This window comes from Oryctolagus cuniculus, chromosome 8, assembly GCF_051225735.1.
Source record: "Oryctolagus cuniculus isolate XC-2025 breed Fujian yellow rabbit chromosome 8, ASM5122573v1, whole genome shotgun sequence".
In the NCBI taxonomy this organism is placed as follows: Eukaryota; Metazoa; Chordata; class Mammalia; order Lagomorpha; family Leporidae; genus Oryctolagus; species Oryctolagus cuniculus.
This window is the reverse complement of record NC_142874.1, coordinates 123,063,065-123,077,464: the sequence shown is the minus strand read 5'-3', so window position 1 is coordinate 123,077,464 and position 14,400 is coordinate 123,063,065.

Sequence of the window (14,400 nt, the reverse complement as noted above, 5' to 3'; positions counted from 1 at the left end):
ATACTGCACATTCTATAACCTAGTTTTTCTTACCAGTTTAATAAGTGATAGGCTCTCTCTGTTTTTACTTTAATTTCATTGTTATGCAACTGAACATTAGAAACAGTCTTTATTCAGCTTGATTCATTTGTCTTCACTTGTATTCACTTGCATTTCCTCTTTAACAATTTTCCTGTTAATGTCATTTGCCTCAATTTCTATTAGAATATTTTTTCTCAGCAATTGATAAAGGCACTTCCTAATCCAGTATGTTAATCCTGGTTACCAGTCAGATTTCAGTATTTTTCTCCATTCATCATGCCTATGTTTGCATTATTTGCACAGATATAAAGATAAAAGCTAAGCTACTGTGATAGTTCTTTTTTTTTTTTTTTTTTTTGACAGGCAGAGTTAGACAGAGAGAGACAGAGAGAAAGGTCTTCCTTTCATTGGTTCATCCCCCAAATGGCCACTACGGCAGGCACGCTGGAGCCAGGAACCAGGAGCTTCTTCCTGGTCTCCCATGTGGGTGCAGGGCCCAAGCACTTGGGGCCATCCTCCACTGCCTTCCTGGGCTACAGCAGAGAGCTAGACTGGAAGAGGAGCAACTGGGACAGAATCTGGCGCACCAACCAGGACTAGAACCCGGGATGCCGGCGCCACAGGCAGAGGATTAGCCCAGTGAGCCGCGGCACTGGCCCTGTCACAGAGTTCTAAAAACTGCAGTGCCTTATCATAGAAGTTTATTTTTCTCATAAAATTTTACCTGGTGCTAGTGGTCCGTTTACTGAAAATCTCCAGTCCTCAGTAATAAAAATGGGCCAATAATGGATAATAACTGTGTATTGATGATAATAACTGTATATTGTTGGTAATAACTATGTATTGTTGATATATATTTATGTGTATGTGCACGTGTACACTGTGTTTCATTTATCACTTTCTTTTTTATACTGTTTTTTAATTTACTCATAAAATTTTACATATGTATGGGATGCTGTGTGAGGTTTTGATACATGTATATAGTCTAATGTTCAAGTCAGGGTAATCAATCTCCCCACACACTTATCTTTTCTTTGTGGTGAAAACATTCAGAATCCTTTTTCTGCCTTTCTGAAATATACTGCACATGTTCTCTGTGGTGTACAATGGAACACCAGAACTTCTTTCTCCTGTCCAATCCGTTGACCAACTTCCTCATTCCTTCCTCTCCTCCTCCCTCTCAGCCTCTGATAACCCTCACTCAATGCTCAGCTACTATGAAAAACCAACTTTCATACATCTCACATACAAGTGAAATTGTGTGGTACTAATCTTTCTATTTTTGGCTTATTTCACTCAACATAATGTCCTCCAATTCCTCCTATGGTGTAACAAACGTCAGAATTTCATCCCTTCTTATGGCTGAGTGGAGTGGTATTCTATTATGTATATATGCCATATTTTCTTTATCCATTCATCTGTTTATATGCAATTAAGTTGACTATCCCTGGTTGTTTTGAGTAGTGTATTAATAAACAGTAGAATGTATATGTCTTTTTGACACACTGATTGCAGTTTTTTTCAGGGTTTGGATATATACTCAGCATTGGGATTGCTGGAACCTATTGTAATTTATAGGTAAATATTTAACAAGCTTCTGCACTGTTTCCCTTTGTGGTTATATTAATTTGCAATGCCACCAACTTTTTCTTTTTGCCACATACCTGCCAACAGTTGGTAATGGCCATTCTAAATGAAGTAGGTGATGTCTCATTGTGGTTTTGATTAACAATTCCCAGATGATTACTGATGTTGAACATTCTTAAATGTACCTGCTGGTTACATGTATCTCTTCTTTTGATAAATGTCTTTTAAGGCATACCATACATCTAAAATAACTTGACTTTTTTTTATCTACTTGAATTACAGAACAAGAGGGAGGGAGGTGGGAGGGGGCAGATGGAGTCTGCTAGTTTAATTTCCAAATGCCAGTAGCATCCATGGCTGGACTAGGCTGAAGCCCGAAGCCCATAACTCCATCTAGACCTCCCATGTGGTTTGCAGGTGCCCAAGCACTTGCAACATCATCTATTGTCCCCCAGGGTACATTAGCAGGAAGCTGGATCAGAAGCAAACTGGACAGGACATAAACCAAGCATTTTAGTAAGGAAGGTGGGCATTCCAAGTCATTGCTTAACCTGTTGTGCTACAATGCCTGCCCCATTATCCAGTTTTAAAAGAGACTATTTGTTTTCTTCTTTCTATTGCTTTGCTAGAATTAGTAATATAATCTAGATTTTAACTCATTGTCATATGAGTAGTTTGCAGATTTCTAGAGATTCTTTCAGTATTGTCTTCACTGTGCCTCTTTTGTGTGTGTGTGTGATGCAGAAGCTTTTATTTTGAAGTAATCTAAACTTTCTACTTTTGTTGTTGTGTCCTATGTTTTGGAATTGGATCCAAAAAACCCTTGCCTGTTCTAATGTTCTGAAGCATATCTCCTGTTTTCTTATAATGCTTTCATAGTTTCAGGACTTACAGTTAAGTTCTTTTCTTTTTCTTTAAAAAAAGATTTATTTATTTGAAAGTCAGAGTTACAGAAAGAGAGAGAAGAAGAAACAGAGAGAGTGAGAGATCTTCCATCTTTGGATTCACTCTCAACATGCCTTCAACAGTCAGGTCTGGGCCAGGCTCAAATAAAGAGTCAAGAATTGCATCCAGTTCTCCCACATGAGTGGCAGGAACCCAGGTACTCAGGCCATTATTTCAGGCTTCCCAGGTACATTAGCAGAGAGCTGCATCAGAAGCTCAGAGTAGATAGGACTTGAATCAGGCACTCTGATGTGGGATAGGGGCATCTCAAGGGGCAGCTTAACCTGCCATGCCACAACTCCTACCCTTGTGGCTAAGTCTATCCATTTTGAGTTGATTTTTAGAACAGGGTAAGACATAGAATCAAGTTTCATTCTTCTGCCTGTGGATATCCTATTTTTCCCATACTGTTTATTGAACAGATGGTCCTATCACTGATATGCATTCTTAGCATTGTTAAAGATCAGTTAGCTATAGATGTGTGGGTTTGCTTCTAGATTCTAGATTCTCCATTCTGTGTTATCAGTCTATGTGCTTACTTTATGCTAATACCATACTATTTTAATTACTGTAGGTTTGCAGTTGACTAGAAGCTGGGTGATATAGTGCTCCTGCTTTGTCCTTTTTGCTCAAGTTGCTTTGGCCACTCAAACTTTTCAGTGGTTTCATACAAAATTTGGATTTTTTTTCTAGTTTAGTGAACAATGGCATAATTTTGATAAAAATTGTATTAAATCATAGTATCTTTGGGTAGCATGGACATCTCAACAATATGTATTCTTTCAATCCATGAACATGGGATATCGTTCCACTTTTGGAGATGTCATCTACAATGTCTTTATTCAGTATTTTATAGTTTTCATTGCATGAGTTACTCACCTATTTGGTTACATTTATCCCTACATATTTCTTTTTTGTATCCATTGTAATGGAATTACTCTCTTGATTCCTTTTCAGATAATTCGTTATAAGCATATGAAAGCATTGCTAATTTGTACATGTTGAATTTGCATCTCAAAATTTTGCTGAACCCATTTATTCTAATAATGTTTTAATTTAGTCTTGCTCTTCTCTATAGAAGGCTATGCCATCTACAAACAGTGAAAATTTTACTTCTTTTCCAATTTAGCTGATCTTAGAAAGATTTCACTGTTCTCCCATTAAGGATAATATTAGCTAAGGGTTTGTCTTGTATATTCTTGATTATAGTGAGGTTTGGTTCTTCTATACCTATCTTGTTCAGAGTTTTTATCATGAAGAGATGTTGAATTTTGCCCACTGTTTTCTCTCCATCTATTGAGGTGATCATGTAGTTTTTAATCTTACTTTTGTTGATGTGGTGTGTAAAACTTACTGATTTGTATATATTGAACCATCCTTGTATCCCTGGGATTGGACCCTCTTGATTATTGTAAATAATCATTCTAATACACTGTTGGATTTGTTTTTTTTAGTGTATTCTTGAGAATGTTTGTATCTGTGTTCATCAGGGATATTAGCTGGTAGCTTTTCTTTTTTGTTATATCCTTATCTCATATCTTCAAAATTTTTGAATAGTTTAAGAATTAGTATAAGTGTTCTTTGAATTTCTGGTAGAATTCAGCAGTGAAATCATCTGGTCCTGCACTTTTCTTTGAAGGGCAACTTTTTAATACTAAAAGAACTTCCTCACTCATTAGTTGTCTGTTCAGATTTTCTATTTCTTCATGATTAGTTTTGGAAAAGTACATATAGAGAAATTTCATTTTTAAAGCTTGTCAAATGTGTTGGTATACAGTTCATAATAATCATTTTTTATTTCTATATCAGTTATAATATTTCCTCTTTGTCTCTGATTTTGTATTCTCTCTTTTTTCCTTAATTTAGCTAGTTTAATCAATTTTTATCATTTCAAAATAACACTTCCCTGGATTGATCTTTTGTATTATTATTTTCTAATTTCTTTTTTATTATTTCTGTTCTGATATTTATGATTCTTTCTTGCTAATTTACAGATTGGTTTGTTCTTGCTTTTCTACTTCATTGATATGTAACAATAGGCTGTGTATTTTAGATTTTTTTGCATTTGGATGTTAATTGTTTTAACTTCTCTTAGTATGATTTTGCTGTATCCTATAGGCTTTTGTATGTTATGTTGCCACTTTCATTTATTTCAAGAAATGTTTTAATTTTATTCATAATTTCTTCCATTAACCATTTGCTATTCAGAAGTATGATGATTAATCTGGATGTGTCTGTATAGTTACCAAAGCTTTCTTGTCATTGTTGTTTAGATTTATTACATTCTGGCATGTTTTGATTTTTAAATATTTTTTAAAAATTGAGATTTTCTGTGTTTTTAAAAAATATTTTATTTATTTGAAAATGTTACAGAGAGGTATGCACACACACACACACACACATATACAAATCTTCCATCTGCTGGTTCACTCTCCAGATGGCTGCAAGGCCAGGGCTGTGCCAGGCTGAAGCCATGCAGGATCTTCATCTAGGTCTCCCACATGGCTGGCGTTTTCCACTGCTTTCCCTAGCTCATTAGCAGGCAGCTGGATTGGAACTCAAGCAGCTGGGAAATGAATCAACACCTATCTGGGATGCAAGTGTAGCTGGCAGCAGCTTAACCAGCTATGCCACAACACCATTCCCAAGACTCGATTTGTGTTGTATCAAATGATCTGTCCTGGGGATTGGTCTGCATGATAAAGAGAAGAATGTGCATTCTGCAATTGTTGTATGAAATGTACTATAAAGTCTGTTAGGGCCATTAGGTTTAACTCTTCTGTTTCTTTTTTTGGGTGACTTGCCCATTGCTGGAAGTGAGGTGTTAAAGCTCCCCTACTATTACTGTATTGAAGTGTATCTATCCTCTTAAAGCTTTTAATATTTGTTTCATACATTTAAATGTTCCAATATCGGATGCATCTGAATTCAAAATTGTTATTTCCTCTTGCAGAAGTGAATACTTTATCATTATATGCTATTCTTTCTCACTTTTCAGTACATTTTGCATGATAGAAGTATGGCTCCTTTTTCTTTATTGAAGATTCCATTTGCATCAATTTTTTATCCATTTCTTTATTTTCATTTTACCTGTGTCCTTAGATATGAAATGTATCTTATAGGCAGTATATAATTGTCTCATTTTTTCTATCATTTCACTCATTTTATATTTCTTAATAGGAAAATTTAATCTATTTATATTTAATGTAATTATCAATGGGTAAGGGCTTAGTATTCTGTTTTGTTACATACTGTTTAGTTTTTTTTTCTTTCCTGCCCCCTCACTTTTCTTTCTTCTTTCCTTCATTTTCATTTTTTCTCTCTTTTCTTTCCATTTCCTATCTATTCTTTTCCTTTCCTTTTTTTAATGATCTTTTAAATTTTCTTTAAGTTATGCAAGCTTCATGAATTTCATATATACAGATTTAGGAACATGGTGACACTTCACCCACTTCTCTTCCTCCCGCCCATGCTCAATCCCTTCCTCCTCCTCCCTCTCAGATTACCACTCTTAATTTTTACAAAGATCTGTTTTCAGTTTACATAAACAAGAGATGTAAGCAATCATCAAATCTCAAAATGTCTATTTCATTCCAATACATTACATTTCAGGCACTCTATTAGTTACTTTGGATCAGGGAAAATATATGATATCTGTCTTTTGGGGACTGGCTTATTTCACTAAGCATAATGTCTTCCAGTAGCATCCATCTTGTTGCATAAGACAGAATTTTATTTTTTTTACAGCTGAGTAGTACTCCATAATCTATATACACCATATTTTTTTATCCTGTCAACAGTTGATGGATATCTGGGTTGATTCCATATCTTTTTTTTTTAAAGATTTATTTATTTACTTGAAAGTCAGAGTTACACAGAGAGAGAGAGAGAGGCAGAGAGAGAGAGAGGTCTTCCATCTGCTGGTTCACTCCCCAAATGTCTGCAATGGCTGCAGCTGCGTCAGTCTGAAGTCAGGAGCCAGGAGCTTCTTCCAGGTCTCCCACATGGGTGCAGGGGCCCAAGGACTTGGGCCATCTTCTACTACTTACTCAGGCCACAGCCAAGAGCTGCATTGGAAGTAGAGCAGCTGAGCACCCATATGGGATGCCGGCACTGCAGGCGGTGGTTTTACCCACTACACCACAGCGCTGGCCCCATGATTCCTTATCTTAGCTATTTTGAATTGTGCTGCAATAAACATGGGGATACAGATAACTCTTTCATATGCTGATTTATTTTGGTTTGGGTAAATTCCCAGGAGTGATGAATCTATCTTTAGATTTCTGAGATACCTCCATAATGTCTTCCACAGTGGCTGCACCAGTTTACATTCCCAACAACAGTGGACCAGAGTACCTTTTCCCCCACATCCTCACCAGCATTTGTCATTTGATAATCTCTGTGTAGGAGCCATTCTAACTGAATTGAGGTGAAACTTCACCATGGTTTTGATATGCATTTCCTTGATGGCTAGTGAGCATTTTCTCACTAAAGAAAGAAAGAACATTTTATCAAGTGCATGTTGGCCATTTGAGTTTCCTCTCTTGAAAAATTCCAGTTCAAGTCCTTTGTCCATTTATTAACTGGGTTGTTTGTTTGTTGTTGTTGGATTTCTTTTTTATAGATTCTGGATGTTACGCCTTTATCAGTTATGTAGTTTGCAAATATTTTCTCCCATTCTGTTTCCTCTTCACTTTGCTGGATGTTTTTGTTTGTTTGTTTGTTGTTTTGTTTTGTTTTTTCAGTGCAGAAACTTCTCAGCTTGATAGAATCCCATTTACCAATTTATTCTTGGATTGCCTGTGCCTCTGGGATCTTTTCCAAGAAGTTTTTGCTTATGCCTGTGTCTTGCAGACATTTTTTTTGGACTTTTATATAATATTGTCTAGTAATGAGGGTATTGGATCATAATTTAGGGCTTTGATCTATTTTGAGTGGATTTTTTGTGTAACGTGTAAGGTGTGGATTGAGTTGCACACTTCTTCATGTGGAGATCCAGTATCTCCAGCAGTATTTGTCAGAGATTGTCATTGACATTTTGATGATGTTGATTTTTCCAATCCATGAATATGGAAGATTTTTCCATTTTTAATGTTTTCTTCCATTTCTTTCTTTAGTGTTTTGTAATTTTAATCATAGAGATCTATGACATCCTTGGTTAAATTCATTCCATGATGTTTAATTATTTTTGGAGCTATTGTGAATGAGACTGATATTTAAAGTTCTTTCTCAGCCATGGTATTGTCTGTGTATACAAAAACTTTGATTTTTCTGTGTTGATTTTATATCCCATCACTTTGTCAAACTCTTTTATGAGTTCCAATAGTCTCTTAGTGGAGTCTTTTGGACCCCCTTTATATAGGATCATGCCATCTGCAAATAGGGAGAGTTTATTTACTCCTTTCCAATTTGTATCCCCTTGATTTCTTTATTTGCCTAATGACTCTGGCTAAAACTTCCAGGACTATATTGAATAGTAATGGTATGAGTGGGCATCCTTGTCTGGTTCTAGATCAAACGGGGAATGCTTCCAGCTTTTCCCCATTCAGTAGGAGTCTGGCTGTATGTTTGTTATAAATTGCCTTGATTGTGTTGAGGAATGTTTCTTCTATACCCAATTTGCTTAAGGTTTGCATCATGAAAGGATGCTGTATTTTATCCTATGCTGTCATTGTATCTATTGAGATAACAATGTGGATTTTATTCTTCAGTTTGTTGATGTACCACATTCATTGAATTGGTACTATGTTTATCAGGGATATTGGTCTATAGTTCTCTTTCTCTGTTATATCCATTTTCTGGCTTAGGAATGAAGGTTATGCAGGCTTCAAGGAGGAGTTTTAGAGGATTACCTCCCTTTCAGTTGTTTTGAATAACTTGAGAAGAATTGGAATTAGTTCTTCCTTAAATGTCTGGTAGAATTTAGCAGAGAAGCCATCCAGTCCTGGGCTTTTCTCTGTTGGAAGGATCGTTATTACTGAACCAATTTCCATCTTGGTTATTGGTCTGTTTACGTTTTCCATGTTTCCATTAGATTTTAATGTCTTCATTATTCCATTTTGGTAGATTGTATGTGTCCAGGAATCTATCCATTTCTTCCAGATTTCTCAACTTATTGGCATATAGTTCTTCATAGTAATTCCTGATTATTCATTTTATTTCTGTTATCTGTTATTATATTTCCTTTTTCATCTCTGATTTTATTGATTTGGGTCTTCTCCCCCCCCCCCCCCACGTTTTAGTTGGTCCATTGTGCATCAATTTTGTTTATTTTTCCAAAAAACAGCTCTTTGTTTTGCTGATCCTTTGTGTTGTTTTATTTGGTTTCAATTTTGTTTATTTCTTCTCTAACACCTTCTTTTAGACCTATCAGTGTGATCAATTGTGAACTGAAATTGATTACTTGGAATAGTGAGATGGCATTGGTATATGCAACCTTGATGGGATTGAATTGGAATCCCCTGGCACGTTTCTAACTCCACCACTTGGGGCAAGTCTGATTGAGAATGTGCCACACTGTACATCTCCTCCCTCTCTTATTTCCACTCTTATATTTAACAGGGATCACTTTTCAGTTAAATTTCAACACCAAAGAATAATTGTGTGTGAATTGAAGAGTTCAGCCAATAGTATTAAGTAGAACAAAAAAAATACTAAAAGGGATATAGTATTAAATTGTACATCTACAGTCAGGACAAGGGCTGATCAAGTCACTGATTCTCATAGTGTCCCTTTCACTTCAACAGGTTTCCTTTTTGGTGCTCAGTTAGTTGTCACCGATCAGGGAGAACATATGATATTTGTCGCTTTGGGACTGGCTTAATTCACTCAGCATAATGTTTTCCAGATTCCTCCATTTTGTTGCAAAAGACCAGATTTCATTGTTTTTGACTGCTGTATAGTATTCTATAGAGTACATGTCCCATAATTTGTTTATCCAGTCTACTGTTGGTGGGCATTTGAGTTGGTTCCAGGTCTTAGCTATTGTGAATTGAACTGCAATAAACATTAATGTGCAGACAGCTTGTTTGTTTACCAATTTCATTTCCTTTGGGTAAATTCCAAGGAGTGGGATGGCTGGGTTGAATGTTAGGGTTATATTCAGGTTTCTGAGGAATCTCCAGACTGACTTCCATAGTGGCTTTACTAGTTTGCATTCCCACCAACAGTGGGTTAGTGTCCCTTTTTCGCCACATCCTAGCCAGCATCTGTTGTTGGTAGATTTCTGAATGTGAGTCATTCTAACCGGGGTGAGATGAAACCTCCTTGTGGTTTTGATTTGCATTTCCCTGATTGCTAGTGATCTTGAACACTTTTTCATGTGTCTGTTGGCCATTTGGATTTCCTCTTTTGAAAAATGTCTGTTGAGGTCCTTGTCCCATCTCTTAAGTGGGTTGTTTGTTTTGATGTTGTGGAGTTTCTTGATCTCTTTGTAGATTCTGGTTATCAGCGTTTTATCTGTTGCATAGTTTGCAAATGTTTTTTCCCATTCTGTCAGTTGTCTCTTCACTTTCCTGACTGTTCCTTTTGCAGTACAGAAACTTCTCAATTTGATGCAATCCCAAATGTTAATTTTGGCTTTGACTGCCTGTGCCTCCATGTCGCTCCCCCATTCGCGGAGGAACGACACCGGACCCTGCGCTGTTCTTTCTGCCCGGTTCTTCCTGGGTTGGCTGCTGGTCCCTCACTCACGGAGGAACGACGCCGTCCAGGGTTAGCTGCTGGCCCCTCCACCTCCGTGGAGGGGTGGCACACCCCGCCGCTTTCCCCGCTTCTGCGGAGGAGTGGTACACCGCCGGCCGGCAGGCTCTCTGGGGGCTGCTCAGATGGTCCTCAGATGTTCCTGGTGCATGTTGTCTCTCTCCTCCTTTATAGTTCTCCTCCACCAATCCCAACTCTTCTACCCACACGCCGAGCACGCTGCTCTCCTCCAATCAGGAGCAGGATCAGCTCCTGCAGCTCGTCAGTCAAATTGGCGAGGCAGCTGTGTGAAAGTTGTTTGCTCTCAGCGCCATATTGTGGGAGAGCAGATGCATAGAATAAGTCTTAATTCCAGTAACTTAGTCTAGTCTCAGTTGCTCCCCACACCTCCAGGGTCTTTTCCAAGAAGTCTTTCCTGGTACTATATCTTGCAGCATTTCTCCAATGTTCTCTAATAATTTAATGGTGTCAGGTCATAGATTTAGGTCTTTAATCCATGTTGAGTGGATTTTTGTGTAAGGTGTAAGGTAAGGGTCTTGCTTCATGCTTCTGCATGTGGAAATCCAGTTTTCCCAGCACCATTTATTTAATAGACTGTCCTTACTCCAGGGATTGGTTTTGGATCCTTGATCAAATATAAGTTGGCTGTAGATGTTTGGATTGATTTCTGGTGTTTCTATTCTGTTCCATTGGTCTATCCATAGATGCAGAGAAAGCATTTGATAAAATACAACACCCTTTCATGATGAAAACTCTAAGCAAACTGAGTATGGAAGGAACATTCCTCAATACAATCAAAGCAATTTATGAACAACCCACGGCCAGCATCCGATTCAATGGGGGAAAAGTTGGAAGCATTTAAACTGAGATCTGGTACCAGGCAGGGATGCCCCCTCTCACCACTGCTATTCAATATAGTTCTGGAAGTTTTAGCCAGAGCTAGTAGGCAAGAAAAAGAAATTAAAGGGATACAAATTGGGAAGGAAGAACTCAAACTATCCCTCTTTGCAGATGATAGGATTCTTTATTTAGGGGATCCAAAGAACTCTACAAAGAGACTATTGGAACTCATAGAAGAGTTTGGCAAAGTAGCAGGATATAAAATCAATGCACAAAAATCAACAGCCTTTGTATACACAGGCAATGCCACAGCTGAGAAAGAACTTCTAAGATCAATCCCATTCACAATAGCCAAAAAACAATCAAATACCTTGGAATAAACTTAACCAAGGACGTTAAAGATCTCTACGATGAGAATTACAAAATCTTAAAGAAAGAAATAGAAGAGGATACCAAAAAATGATTAGGCTTTTGATCTTGCTTGTACATGAATAATATTAACAAAGTCTACTACATATTAACACATACTCTGTGCTAATGACTGTATTAAGTGCTTTCCTGGAGGTATTTTAATCTTCACAACAGCCATTTGAGTTAGTCATTATACCTATCTTATAAATTGAGACCTGGAAATTATGGAAATAGCTTGCTCATGACACTGATAGAGTAGGAGATAAATTAGTGACTAAGACCTAGAGTCCTATGGTCACAATCCCCATGCTCCAGACTCTTTCAATACCCATCAGAGAGCTCAAGGACATTCCCCTGCCCAGACGGTCTCCTGTAGGCACACAGGAATTGGGACATCATTGCACACTTCATCCCTTAAAACCCGTCTGCTGACTGCTTTGGGTCTGTGGTGAGCTGAGTGAAATAAGCCAGTCCCAAAGGAACAAGTATCATATGTTCTCCCTGATCAGTGACAACTAACCGAGAACCAAAAAGGAAACCTGTTGAAGTGAAGTGGACACTATGAGAAACGGTGACTTGATCAGCCCTTGCCCTGACTGTTGATGAACAACTTAATACTTTATCCCTCCTAGTATTTTTTCATTTGTTCTACTTAATACTATTGGTTGAATTCTGTAATTAATACACAGTTATTCTTAAGTGTTGAAACTTAACTGATAAGAGCAGGTTTTAAACACATACGTTACAGACCTTTGGCCTCCATAACTAGGAAGGAAAAGAATTTCTATCATTTTGAGCCACAAAATTTGTGATAATCTACTATGACAGCAACAGGAAGGTAACACAGGGCTCTAATATTAGTTATTAATAAATTAATATTCCTTCTATCGTAGGTCTTTTGCTTGAATAGTGAACAAAATATTTGTGGATTGACTTTTGGGATATATTAAACATATTTTAGAAGACAAACATCAAAGAAGTTGCTCCAAGAGGCACAAATGCCCTGTGTCTTCTGCTATCTCTCAGCCTCTCACACTAACAGGTGCACTGTTTTGCCACTGTTGGTTCAGCAGATGCACTGTTATCTTCCATATAGTAATGAGGGGTTCATTGATTGTCTCTTACATTTTACCCTCTAAATCACAGCTGCCACATTTGTGCGGGTATTCAGAGAAGCTTCCTTTTATCTTTCCACTATTTCACCCTTCATTTCTGTGCCTTTTTGCCTTGTGGTTATATAATGGCGTCATAAAATGAAAAAAGCATTGCCAGCTAAGTCTGTGTGAGAAAGCTGATATATAGGGAATTTTGAGGTTAATGGATATTTTCCTCTTAAAAAACTTGTGGCCAGAGCAGAATGATTAACTGTAGCACTGTGTTCTCTGAAAATGGGATAACTACTTATGTGGTTCATGAGAATTTTAACCAAAAGCTTGATAATATTTGTTTCTGCTTGATATCTTAGATACCATGTAAATATTCACAGCAGATTGGTTTGTATACAGTTTAACCTATTGTGTGGCTTGCCTTAGATACCTTAGAATGACCACCCTGAAAGAAAAAAAGTAAAATATACCTCATCATTTATTTTATTGCCTTCTCTTATCGTGTTTCTAGTCATTTTTCCTTCCCAAGCATTGCTGGTGTGAAAGGAATACTTCTTTACAAACATGAAAGTCCTAGACATATTTTCCATGGACTTTCCATGATGAATGTAAGTTGTCTGTGAGATTTATAGTCTTTTCTTGTGAAGAGCTTAAATTGTAGAACAGGGAGTACTCAAGTGTTTGCATTCAGAAATAGTAGAAAAATAATGACAGTGGTTTTGTGGAATGAAAATAAAATGCTGAATGAGCACAGCAATTTAAAAGTTAAAATATATTTTAGTATAATTTTAAAGTAACATCCCAAATATGAAATGGCATTGCAGTCATATTTCATTTGTTTTTAATTCTAAAATTTACAACCCTTTTCCAATTATTCTACCAAATATTATATCAAAGAGAAGACTCATCTTTGAATTCATACTTGAGTTCAACATGTACTTTCTTGATGTAATGCATGCTAAATGAACATCTTTTGGCAGATCATTTAATCTCTCTGAGCTTCGGTTGTCTCGGGTATAGATCAATTTTGATAATTGAATTTGCATGACAGATATTATGATGAACAAACTAATTTAAAGGGAAGGTTTCCAGAAACATCTGATACTGCACAAATATTTACCAATACTAACTTCCTCCGTTAGTCATTCAATGCACCTTCTGTTCAAGATTCACTATTATGGGATCAATAAAAGATATTTGTGTTCTTTTTCTCTGTGAGTTCCAGTTTGTATGATTGCAGTCCTGATAAAATTAGAACCTTGTAGGTGATTTTTATTGACATATGACCATGATGGGGCAGGATTCAGCCCTTTTTCTTCAGTTAAATTTCCTCCATAGGTATTAGTGTGAAACAGCAACATTACCTAATCAGGTCTCCCAGAATCAAAGTGTGCATCACAAGCCATAAAGTAAGTGTTCAAAAATCAATGTGTGATATCAGTTTCTACCATATTGACCCCAGAGTTTCATCTGCAGCTACCTTTTCTTCTTCATGCAGCTCTGAGTAAACTCTCCCCTATCCCACATCATTCTCACGCTCAGTCTCTCTCTATGATCTTCTTTTAATGGGAATGTCACTTCCTCATCAGGACTTTAGAAGGGAATCGTTCTTTCTTTTATTCTTTAATAAGTATACATCTCTTTTTTAAAAAAAAATATTTACTTGAGAGGCAGAGTTACAGAAAGAGAGAGGGGGAGGCAAGAGAAAGGTCTTCCATCCACTAGTTCACTCCTCAAATGGCCATAATGGCTGGAGCTAAGCTGATCTGAAGCCAGGAGCCAGATGCTT